Source organism: Dendrobates tinctorius, unplaced genomic scaffold (genome assembly GCF_039654945.1).
Source record: "Dendrobates tinctorius isolate UK_male_01 unplaced genomic scaffold, ASM3965494v1 ptg000147l, whole genome shotgun sequence".
In the NCBI taxonomy this organism is placed as follows: Eukaryota; Metazoa; Chordata; class Amphibia; order Anura; family Dendrobatidae; genus Dendrobates; species Dendrobates tinctorius.
The window spans coordinates 15480673-15493025 of NW_027361814.1; the positions used below are offsets into that span (position 1 = coordinate 15480673).

A 12353-nucleotide genomic window follows, 5' to 3' on the forward strand; every position below is an offset into this window, starting at 1 on the left:
AATGTTACTTATATTGTGCCATTCTCACATAATCCTTTTTTTCTTCCAGATGGCCGATAAGCAAGATTTCCTGCAGGACTTCATAGAGATGTACCGCTCGATGCCTTGCTTATGGAGAATAAAGTCAGCTGATTATAGTAACAGGCTGAAAAAGAAGGAGGCTTACCAAAAACTGGTGGAGCTTACCAAAAAACATTACCCCAATGAGCCAGCGGATGAATCATCGGTCAAAAAAAGAATTCAGGCCCTCCGCACAGTATACTGTAAAGAATTAAACAAAGTCGAGAATTCAACCAAGTCTGGAGCCGGGTCAGAAGATGTATATGTCCCCAAACTTTGGTACTTTGAACTTTTTTCTTTCACAAGGGACCAAGAAGTACTGAGACAAATGGCATCTATGTTGGCACCTGACCCAGTGATCCAGAAGGACTTCCCTGTCGGTGAAGTAAGTACCTTTCTTGTAGTACACATAGGAATGTACATGCCCATTTGGAATAGAAATTATTAATAAATAAGGAATAATTGACACAATAGCACAAGTTATCCCATAACGTACTGATAATTAATCAAGCTAGTGTGAAGCTTAATTTCTTTTGCTTTGTGATGTTACATGTATTTTCTGTTCACACATAACACAGAAGAGGCATTCATCTCACCTCCCTTAATCAAGCACGAACAGCACAGCATCACAACGGTGCAAGAGGATGAAACAGTTGAGACACCATCCCCATCTGCACCATCCCTATCTGTGCCGAGGAGACTCGCATTTTCAGTTCGAAAAAGGAAGGCCCCCACCTCGGAAACCCCAGAATTCATATAAGTATCCAAAAAAGTTCTAACTACACCTCATAACCTGACCGGCTTTGCGTACTATGCTAATGAGAAGCTGCCTACACTTGATCCAGTTCAGCGTGTTCATGCTGAAAGGCTTATGCTCGAAGTTTTGAGCCAAGCAGCAACTGGAAAACTCACTGACATGACTGCTTTCATGGACAGACGTCTAAACCCGCAATACTCTTGGCCGCACAATCCTGAGCCTGTTGAGCCTACAATGAGGAGGGACCATCAACAGAACCCAAGCCTTTTTATTATACTCCGCCAAGGCAACGTGGAAATGAAAACGAACCATATTACCACCAATTGTAGTTCTGCACGTATTTTTTTATATTTCTTTTGTATATATATAAATATATATATATTTTTAAATTGTTTTGTTTTTTTTAATAAAAATGTTATATTTCAACAGAATGGAGGTCTGGTTTTCTTGTTTAGTTTCGTATTTGAAAATTTTTGTAGACTACTATTAACGATGGCCGTAGACATGAACTCTGACGTCAGCCCAAGTAACCAATCTTTTACCTAAATAATGACACACCCGCGTATATGAACTTTAAGTATATAAATATATATTTGAGACATATATATTAAATATGAAAAAAAATTTTTTCAAAATATTAGAAACTTTGTGTACATTGTTTAACACTGACATAAACATAGTTTAACATAAACATAAAAGAAAAAAAAAAAAATTTAGGGAATGCCACCCTGTTGTTGGCCCGCCAAATACCTCTCCAGCATCTGTCCATGCACGTCCATGGCTGCCAGAGTCACAGCCATAGCTGCCCTCATCCACCGGTGTGCTGCCAGCAGGGCCTGTGCAGTGGGGATCTGTTGAAGAAATGACAAACGTAAACCTGTCAATTATTGACACACTACAAACCAAAGGTCCATGGTTCTTGTTTTTATACTTACAGTATTGTGGTGGCTGTGGTGGTTCAGTTCCATCTGGTGAGGGGCTAATAGCCCACCCCGAACCAGTGGCACCAACAGCTATGGGACCAAAAACAAAATATTAAACGTTAACCCTCCATCCTTTCCAAAGTAAAACATAAAAGTACCCATTTTTTTCGATTTTATTTAACAAACCTTGCTATAATTAGATTACCTGATGGAGAGGCAGCTCCAATATCATGGAGTGATGCTGGAGAAGGGCTGGCAGCGGGCGAAGGGGTGGGTGGTGAACTTTCTTGATCCCCCGGAGATGCTGGGGCTGTTGGTGAAGCTGTCTGCGATGGCGGGCTTGATGGTGATGGTGGTCCTAGAGATAGGGAAAACAATCCTTAGATATCTGCATGTTAAATGCTGTCTTTCATTGAAAAAAAAAAAAAATGGCCGAATATAGTTAAGCGAATTGTTATATCGTCACCGGTATTCGAATACCGCTAACAACTATTGACTAATAACAAGTATTCTTGTTCCTCTCAATTAATAATGTTATGTGGTACTCTTTTTGAGTTCCGCTTGTAACCCTCAGCAAGAAACCTATATTCTTTTCCTACTTGACTAACATTTAAATTGTTATGTTACTTTTCATTACAAAAAATTTTGTTTCAAATTAACTGCCAATTTTTAAAAAAGCTTTACAAGTTCATCTTTATTTACAAGTCCCCCCCAAAAAAAATTAATATTCACACTTCTTTTAACTTTCATTTTCACTTTCACTTTACCACATTGCAATGTCCCAGCATTACCTTATGCCATCATGCAAAGTGTTTGCAATTTTACATTTATAAAAAGCTGGAAGTGCAATGTCAGATATGAGGCGGTAAAGTACACGTCAATAGACAACAGACAGCTTAGAAAAATAAAAAAAAAATTGCTGAACCTTTAAAAAACACTCACCCTCTCCCCTTTGGTTGTCTGACCAGATGGTGGCTATGCGTTCACTTGAACGGTAGAGCAGATCAGCTAATTTTTTTCTTATCTGCGTCGGTGTGCGCTGGACGCCAAAGTTGCGCATTAGCCCCCTTTTTATTTTTTTTAACACGCGCTTCTTGTGAAGCATGGGCCGGGCGTGTGTGGCGCAGTTAGAGTCCCGTGCATCAACCTGCTTTATCAGGTATCGTACCTCAGGCTCACCCCAGGGAACAGAACGCCTGGAAGACATGTTGGTTTCAATATTTTTCACTATGCCGCATTAACACCGCCCATTACAGCGTCATGACGTCACGGCGCACGGGAACGCTGATGCATCATTGTTATCCCGCAGCCTCTTTGAGAACGCAACATACATGCATAAGTGTAGGCTTAACATCATTTTTCCTTCCGCCCATTACTCTCACCTCCACAATCACACCCCTCATCTTGCCTTCTCCCCATTACTCCCCCCCTCATATCACCCCTTTTTTTTTAGCCTTCTCAACATTATTGCCCCCTCTCCATCACACCAATGAATTAGCATTCTCCACATTACTCCCCCCTCCCCATCACACCCCTCTTTTTGAGTTATCCCCAGTGCTCCACCCTCCCCATCTCAACCCCGCTTTTTGCCTTCTCAACATCATTGCCCCCTCCCCATCACACCCCTCTGTTTTTTAGTTATCCCCATTACTGCTCTAATATTGTTGAAATAAACACGACAGAAAATTTGAAAGTACATTTTTTTTTTTTTTATTAACAGGAAGTTTAAAACAGGATAACCAAGAAATGTTTTACATGCTAACTATATCTGATGCTGCCAAGCCACTGCACCAGGCCCGTTAAAGTATTGGCAGTACTTGTCTCGGCAGGCCTTTGCATCGTCCTTGCTCCTGCCTTGATTAACAGGTTGAAGTCCTGCAATAGTGGGATCATTCTCACGCCATTCTCCGAGCATCACGTCGCCATTGCTGTCTGAGTCAATGAAGCCTGGCGGACTGTATGCTGCAGCAGCGTGCTGCCGTAGAAAATTGTGCAGCACGCAACAGACCAACACCACGGAGTCTATAGATTCCAGCTTTATGTTGATTGGTGTGTGGAAAACCCTGAAGCAGTTGGCCATGATGCCGAACGCATTCTCAACAACACGGCGTGCCCTGGACAGTCTGTAATTAAAAATACGCCTTTCCTCTGTCAAAGTCTTTTGTGGGTACGGCTTGACAAGATGCGCATGAAGGGGGAAGGCTTCATCGCCTACAAATACAAAGTTAAGGTTAGCGGTGGTTTCAATGTTGGTTGGCAAGAGCAGTTCTGAGTTATTCAAGCGTTCTCCAAAAATAGCGTGCTCCAAAACGCCTCCGTCCGAAACCCTCCCGTTCATGCCAACATCAACGTTTATAAATCCATAATTGGCATTAACAAAGGCCATGAGGATCACGCTGAAGTAGCCCTTGTAGTTATAGAAATAACTTCCGCTGTTGGCAGGTTGCGTGATGCGCACATGTTTACCATCCAAGGCACCACCACAGTTTGGGAACTGCCAAATACGTTCAAAATCCGATGCAATTTTTTGCCATTCCGCCACGGATTTAGGAAAAGGCATGTAGCTCCGTAAACTCTAGACGATGGCGTTGCATGTCTCAGCGATTACCACGCTGAGGAGTGATCGGGAAACAGCTGCTGAAAATTGTAAGCCTTTCATTGAACGTTCGGTTGTCAGGAATTGCAGCGTGACAGCCAACGTTCCTCTGCTAAAACAGCTGCACACATCTGTGTATCCTGCCGTTCAATGAGTGGCCTCACACATTCCAGTAAGAGCTTGAATGAATCCTCCGACATCCGTAGATAATTTCAGAAATCCTGCGGATTCTTCTCCTGCAACTCCCTCACTAGATGCATGTGGGTGAATTTGGACCTCTGCTCCAGCCATTCTCTGGTCCACATGCGACGCTTTCGTTTGGAGCGCCTCTGTTCCACCCGCGCCTCTTCTTGTCGATCTCCCTCCATCAGTAAAGCTGCTGCCACAATCACACGCTCCGCGGTGGTCATGTACATTATGTGCAACCTGCCCGGTAAAGAAGAGAAAAGTTATTTAGTAAGTTTAAAAAAAAAAGTGTAAGAGTAATTGTTTTTTGTTAACATAGCATTTGTTAACAAAGAAAAAAACAAGCGATCTTATAAAAGCCTAAAATGGCGGGGGCGGGTGCGGCAGTGAAAAGATTGCTAGGTTATCAAATGTTATAGAGGATCAAATATTACAAACAGATTACCTCACAAAGCAACAAAGATAAAAAAATAGCTGTTGTGGGCGCTGCAAAAATAAATAAAAAAAACCCAGCAACACGGCTGTTGATATAACAAAATGTGAATTAAGATGCAAAAATGAAAAAATAAAACCAAATTAAAAAAAAAAAAAAAGAAAAAACAATATGTACCTTGGAACGGAAATCCAAAAATCCAGAAGGTATAAATGCCAAATGAAGCACAGTAGCGACTCCGACAGGATCCAAAACCCAGCAACAACGCACAAAGGACTTGCACCAGAACGTTGCTGTAATCCACAAAGCGCGCTGGAGCAATGGATGGGGGCGCAGTTTGACGTTTTCATTTATTGCAGAGGTGATGTTGTGGCCACCAATCGGAGCTGAGGGGCGTTACAAAAGGAAACCTAGTCCCGCCTGCGCCGCTGACATATGAGTCGCCAACGAGGTCGCTCGTCATTCATAAAAGGGGTCAAACACAACGATTCAGGCTCACCAGCGGGATGCCAATGATCAAAATACGGTCCTGAACGTTCGTGCACGTTCAGCGACATCACAGCGGGGCCCCCGTCACCGCTACATGTCACACACATCGACATCGTCTGCAATGTCGCTGCTGCGTTATAAAATCGCTGTCGCTTTAGTGATAACGCCAGCGATCTCGCTTAGTGTGACATGGCCTTAAGGCTTTTGTAGATTCAGGAGCAGCTTTGAATCTGATGGATTTGGACTTTGCTAAACGTTGTGGTTTTCCCATCATACCTCTGAGGACGCCTATTCCTTTGAGGGGTATTGATGCTACTCCTTTGGCGGAGAATAAACCTCAGTTTTGGACCCAGGTGATAATGCGAGTTGCCCCAGACCATCAAGAAAATTGAAAATTTTTGGTGCTGCACAATTTGCATGATACTATTGTTCTGGGTTTCCCCTGGTTGCAAACTCATAATCCAGTTTTGGATTGGAAATCTGGGTCTGTGGTGAGTTGGGGTTGTCAGTGTATTCTTAGGGACACTCCTGTTTTCTCCACCTCTCCTCAGTCTCATGATATTCCTGATTATTTGGCCGATTTTTCTGATGTATTTAGTGAGAGTAAGTATGCGTCTTTGCCTCCTCATAGGAGTTATGACTGTGCAATTGAGTTGATGCCTGGGTGAATGAGTTTGAGTCTTTGCCTCCTCACAGGAGTTATGACTGTGCAATTGAACTGAGCCCGGGGTGTAAATTTCCCAAGGGTCGGCTTTTCAACTTATCAGTACCCGAACATGATGCTATGCGATCCTATATTAAGGAGTCATTGGAGAAGGGTCATATTAGACCATCCTCTTCACCCTTAGGTGCTGGGGTTTTTTTTGTGGCCAAGAAAGATGGTTCATTAACACCTTGTATTGATTATCGTTCCCTTAACAAGATGACGGTTAAATATCAGTACCCGTTACCCCTGATGTCTGATTTATTTTCCAGAGTTAAAAGTGCCTGCTGGTTTACTAAGCATGACCTCAGGGGAGCGTATAATCATATTTGCATCAAGCACGGGGATGAATGGAAGACGGCGTTTAATACTCCGGAGGGACATTTTGAGTACCTGTGATGCCTTTTAGGCTCACTAATGCCCCTTCTGTCTTTCAGTCATGTATGAATGATATTTTCCGGGACTTTGTGGATAAGTTTTTGATCATCTATCTGGATGATATTTTGATCTTTTCCAGTGATTGGGATTCTCATGTGAAACATGTCCGGACTGTGTTCCGGATTTTGAGGGAGAATTCCCTGTTTAATAAGGGATCAAAATGCCTCTTTGGTGTACAAAGGATTTTATTTTTGGGATTTATTTTGTCTCCGTCGACTATTGAAATGGACCCGGACAAGGTACAGGCCATTTATGATTGGGTTCAGCCCACTTCTTTGAAGGCTCTCCAGAAGTTTTTGGGTTTAGCTAATTTCTATCATAAATTTATAGGTAATTTTTCTGGAATTGTCAAACCACTGACTGATCTGACCAAGAAGGGAGCTGATGTGCTGAATTGGTCTCCTGAGGCTGTCTCAGCATTTCAGGAGCATAAGCGGAGATTTACTTCTGCTCCAGTTTTACGGCAACCTGATGTCTGACTTCCATTTCAGGTAGAGGTAGATGCTTCTGAGATTGGTGCAGGAGCTGTTTTGTCCCAAAAAGATCCTGTGACTTCTAAGATGAATCCCTGTGCCTTCTTTTCTCGAAAGTTCTCCCCATCTGAATGCAACTATGACGTGGGGAATCGGGAATTGTTGGCCATGAAATGGGCATTTGAAGAGTGGAGAAATTGGTTGGAGGGAGCTAGACATCAAGTTGTGGTCCTCACCGACCACAAGAATTTGATTTATCTGGAGTTAGCAAAACGCTTGAATCCTAGACAGGCTAGGTGGGCCTTGTTTTTCACGCGTTTTAATTTTGTGGTCTCTTTTCTTCCGGGCACTAAGAATGTTAAGGCAGATGCCCTTTCTAGGAGTTTCTTTGCTGATTCTCTTATTGTGACCGAGCCTACTACCTTCCTAGGTGAGGGGGTAGTTCTTTCTGCCATTTTGCCCGATTTGAGACGTGCCCTGGAGGAATTTCAGGAGGATAAACCTTAGCGTTGTCCTATGGGAAAATTGTATGTTCCTGACCAGTGGAGGAAGAGAGTGATGACTGAAGTTCATTGCTCTGCATTGGCTGGTCATCCAGGTATTTTTGGTACCAGAGATTTGGTGAGTCGGTATTTTTGGTGGCCTGCCTTATCTCGTGATGTCAGGAATTTTGTGCAGTCCTGTGGGACTTGTTCTCAGTCTAAACCCTGTTATCATTCTAGTGGGTTGTTGATGCCCCTGCCGGTGCCCAAGAGGCCATGGACCCATATCGCAATGGATTTTATTTCTGATCTTCCTGTCTCTCAGAGAATGACTTATCTGGGTGATTTGTGATAGATTTTCTAAGATGGTCCATCTTGTACCACTCCCAAAGTTGCCATCTTCCTCAGAGTTGCTGCCCTTGTTTTTCAACAGGTGGGTCAGTTGCATGGGATTCCTGAGAATATTGTGTCGGACAGAGGAGTCCAGTTTGTTTCCAGATTCTGGAAAGCCTTTTGTTACAATCTGGGAATTCAGTTATCTTTCTCCTCTGTGTTTCATCCTCAGACCAATGGGCAGACTGAGAGAACAAACCAGACTTTGGAGTCCTATTTGAGATGTTTCATATCTGCTGATCAGGATGACTGGGTCTCATTTTTGCCCTTGGCCGAATTCGCGCTAAACAATAGAGCTAGTTCTGCCACTTTGATGTCGCCCTTTTTCTGTAACTTTGGGTTTCATCCTCGATTTTCTTCAGGGCAAGTGGAATCTTCAGCCTGCCCAAGTGTGGACACTGTGGTAGAGAGAATGCAGCAGATTTGGGACCAAGTGGTGGATAAGTTGTCACTCTCTCAGGAAAAGGCCCAGCGGTTTTCCAACTGGCATAGGACCATTGGTCCCCGGCTTAAAGTGGGTGATATGGTTTGGTTGTCATCCAAGAATATTTCTATGAAGGTTGCGTCTCCAAAGTTCAAGCCAAGATTTATTGGACCTTATAAGATTTTGGAGATTCTTAATCCTGTTTCATTTCGATTGGCTCTTCCAGTTACGTTTAAGATCCAAAACGTATTTCACAAATCGCTGTTGAAGAGGTTTGTTGAGCCAGTAGTTCCTATGGCAGCACCTCTTGACCCTGTATTGGTTAAAGGCAATGTGGAATATGAGGTAGAGAAAATATTGGATTCTCGTTTGGTTAGATGGAGACTCCAGTATTAGGTCAAATGGAGGAAGGGTTATGGCCAGGAGAATAATTCTTGGGTCTCTGCCTCTGACATTCAAGCCAATAGATTGGTTCGTGCTTTTCACCAGGACCATCCTGATCAGCCTGGTGGCGTGGATGAGGGTTTGGTGACCCCTCCTCAAGGGGGGGATACTGTTGTGAACTCATTTTCTGGTCTGCCTCTGGTCTCTGGTGAGGGACCTGTTTGTGTTGACAGAGTAATTGTGAGTTCTCCTTCCAGGCTCCCTCTGGTGGTGGCAGGAGGTAATGATGCTGATCTAATTAACAGAGACCTGCCACCTTATATTGAGGACGATGATTGGACATCTGGAGTCTCAGACTGGATTTAAGACAGCCGACTCCCTTTTCCCATGCTGGTGATTTTTTCTGCCTCCTGAGGTCTTGGTTTCCAGCTCAGTTCCTGTCTTCTCAAGCTAAGTTTTCTCTGCTAATGTTCACATTTGATTTGGTTTTGTCTATTCAGTTTTTGTGTGGTCAGCCAGCCCCGGCTGGGGCTGTGCTGAATTTCCACTCTTATGTTACTGGATGTGCCAGTTTGCTTTTTGTCTCTTATTAGATTGGCCTCTTTTTGCTCTGTTCTCAGAATATGCCAAAGTGCTGATATAGTGGGTGAAGTCTAGTGACTTCAGGGTTTTTTTTGCTATCAGAAGTGTTGGACAATTTTTGCAGGGTTTTTTGGCGTGATTGCAGACAGTATCTTTCCTTTCCTGTCTAGTTAGCGTGGGCCCCATCGTTTGCTCAGCCTATTTTCCTACCTGCATTTGTGTTTTCATCTTGTCTCACCGTCAATACATGTGTGGGGGCTGTCTATTCCTTTAGGGTCTGCTCTGGGGCAGTTTAGATTTCCCCTTTTCTTGCTTTAGGCTTATTTAGTCCTCTGGCTGTGACGAGGCATCTAGAATCATCGTAGGTACGCTCCACGGCTGCTGTTAGTTGTGTGATTAGGATCAGGGGTCTGCAATCCGCGTAGTTACCAACCTCTCTGGTTTTCTGTGACTTAGCTTGGTTTTGTTTTCCTCCTCGGTTACCCAATCATAACACTGCCCGGTATGGGCACACTGGGCAAAATGGCTTTTTATGTGCGTGTCCCAAAAGACACGGTCATGTTTTAAATATATTAGATAGGACTGCTCCGAAAAGGGTTACCGTGATGTGGTGGAGTGGCTTAGCGTACATTTTTTGCAAAAAACGTATCAACTAAATACCCTGGTTTTGTTAACAACTTTAACTAGCACTTGCAGCTTACTGTTACCTATATTTTCCAACAGAGTATTCATGCACGTTTGTCATACTGTATGTTTAATAAAGGTGTATGGTTAATAAATAAAAATTTACAGCAGGTGATGAACTAAAAGATTCCGGTTGTCACCAGGAAGCAGTTAGCTTGTTAAATAATAAAAATAAAAATAGTTGGTAGCGTTTAAAGTAAAAGTACCTCTCTTCAGGAGAAGAAATTTTATAGTGATATATTGTTAACTACTAGTAGTACAGTTTCCAAATTAATCTTTTTGTATGTTCCTCTGTAACATCTTGTACTTTATTTCAGCCCACGGACGTTTTGGGTTCAACAGGGGGGGAGTGTGGTGCCCCTGAGGATCCAGTTGCCACAGAGATGCTGCACCTCACCACCCAGAGGTGTGGTATCCCACGACTAGGTAAGGATGGAGACACCTGACCACATTCCACACCCACATCCCACACACACATGTAGCATAGCGGAGCACCCTTTATGGTCCCTGCTTGGAACACAAAGAGTGCTGGGAGGTCGGCAGAGCGTAGATTGAGAACGGGAGAATTATAGGAAGTGAAGTGAGTTCCCTCAGTGGGAGGGAAGGAGAAGGACATGTCTGGAGCAGCTCTTGTGATTAGAGGCTGCTGGACAGATTGGATTATAAAGAAAGCTCCCTAAACGGAAAGGTGGTTCTTCTGAGACACGGCTGGAGCATACTCCCCGTGGGTCTCTTATCCATGCTGACTGACGTCAGGTAGAGGAAGAACAAGGTCGCAAAGGGTCGCGGCCCCTAGCCTAGTGAGCGTACTTCAGGGCGCTACTAGCAAGCTGATAGCTGTGGTGTCTTTATGGACCACAGCCCCCTACCACAGTTACTCTGACCGGAAAGGCAGCTACATAGGATCAAAGAAATGGAAGGGTATGCATTATCTGACAGGATTTGCAGCTGCTGGCCTGGGAAGATAATTGTGAAGTGCTGAAAAGGAAGGAAGCTGGAAAGCAGCATATTATGTGGAGACGGCCAGGAAAGGTACATACTGACGGAGTGCTGGAAGGATGTACTTAATTTTTAGCTGAAAGTTATCTGGACCCCTCACCTGGAGAACGCAGCACTGAAGTGGGCATCTGTGTGCACCAGTCTGTAAGTAAAGCTTTGGAACTACATGCCACTGTGTCTCTGCCTTCTTCCTGTGTCAACAAATCAGCACTGCTACATCCTCTACTCCACACTACCTCACCATCTACAAACTCATCTCAACTGCTCTGGGACTACAGCTCTACCTGTGGAGAGCTTTAACAACTCTGCTGCATCCTACCATCTGTCCCAGAGAAGCAACACTGCAGCGCTGGTCACCACTGACCAGAATACCACAGGTGGCGTCACAAATTCATACAAACTCTATTCTTACATTTTCACCCATTTAACATGAACGCCTGGGTCCACGGACCGGGTCACTGCCACTGTGACACATCCCTTTAAGATAACCGGCCCGGTACCGAGTATCCCACTGCCACTGGGGCGCTTCACCAACCCCGCTGTCAAGAAGGTGTAAGCATAAGTACCATACCAGGGCTGTTTCTTTTTCGCAGTGTTTTCTTGTTTTTTGTGGTGTGAACCACTGTTTTGGTGGTGTTTTAAACGCATTTAATAAAATATACATTTTTTTATAGGGTTCCTTTATGATTTTTGTATTGAATTTGATATCCTGGATTGTTACAATATATACATTTGGTAATATCTTGTCATTAGAAGCCAAATGCTTTTGCGCTGCCATCTCTGAGAAGGCAACCACGGGCAATGACAGCACTAGAGCATAATCTCAAGCTTAGGAGGACAATCAATAAGAGAAGAATTACTTGTCTAGTTGTTTTTTTAAAATGCACCACATGGTCCCCGGGATATGAGCTTTTTTATTTAGTGCTAATTTTTATAGACTTTGCTACAAGTGTGTGGCTCACAGGGTAATAATGCAGAGATAGTTATATGTCCACAGAGAATCCAGTGAACCACACCCAACGTGTCACCAACCAGGTGTGGCTTCCTCAGGGGCCTGTTAGTACAAGTGTGTAGCACACATTTTATATACACATGAGCAAGCTGAAGATCAGCTGTTTGGACATACCGGAGGAGGAATGCAAAATGCAGCCAGTGTGTGCATCAGCGCATGCACAGACAGCAGTAACACAAAGTCAGCTGTTTTCAACCACAAGAAAATGACACATAAAATCAACACATGTAATTGTGCAAGCGCAAATGTGTGTATCGGCACATGCACAGACAGCGCTTATAAAAATCATCTGTGAAAACCAGCCTAATATTAAATAAACTGCTTTCGGTAACAGG

At 43.6% G+C, this 12353-nt stretch overlaps 1 protein-coding gene and 1 long non-coding RNA gene across 3 annotated transcripts in view; one reads left to right on the plus strand and one right to left on the minus strand.

Annotated features, from left to right (window-relative positions):
- LOC141049748 (alpha-2-macroglobulin-like protein 1) overlaps nucleotides 1–12353 on the plus strand; it is a 355320-nt gene that overhangs the window by 43845 nt on the left and 299122 nt on the right. The gene's annotated exons all lie outside the window — the stretch shown is intronic.
- Nucleotides 1443–12353, minus strand: part of LOC141049749 (uncharacterized) — a 50979-nt gene continuing 40068 nt past the window's right edge. For both annotated transcript variants that reach the window (XR_012220430.1, XR_012220431.1), the window contains exons 3-5: nucleotides 1946–2098; nucleotides 1753–1830; nucleotides 1443–1668 (exon numbers count right to left, since the gene is read on the minus strand). This is a non-coding gene — a long non-coding RNA (uncharacterized lncRNA). The remainder of the gene's footprint in view (nucleotides 1669–1752; nucleotides 1831–1945; nucleotides 2099–12353) is intronic.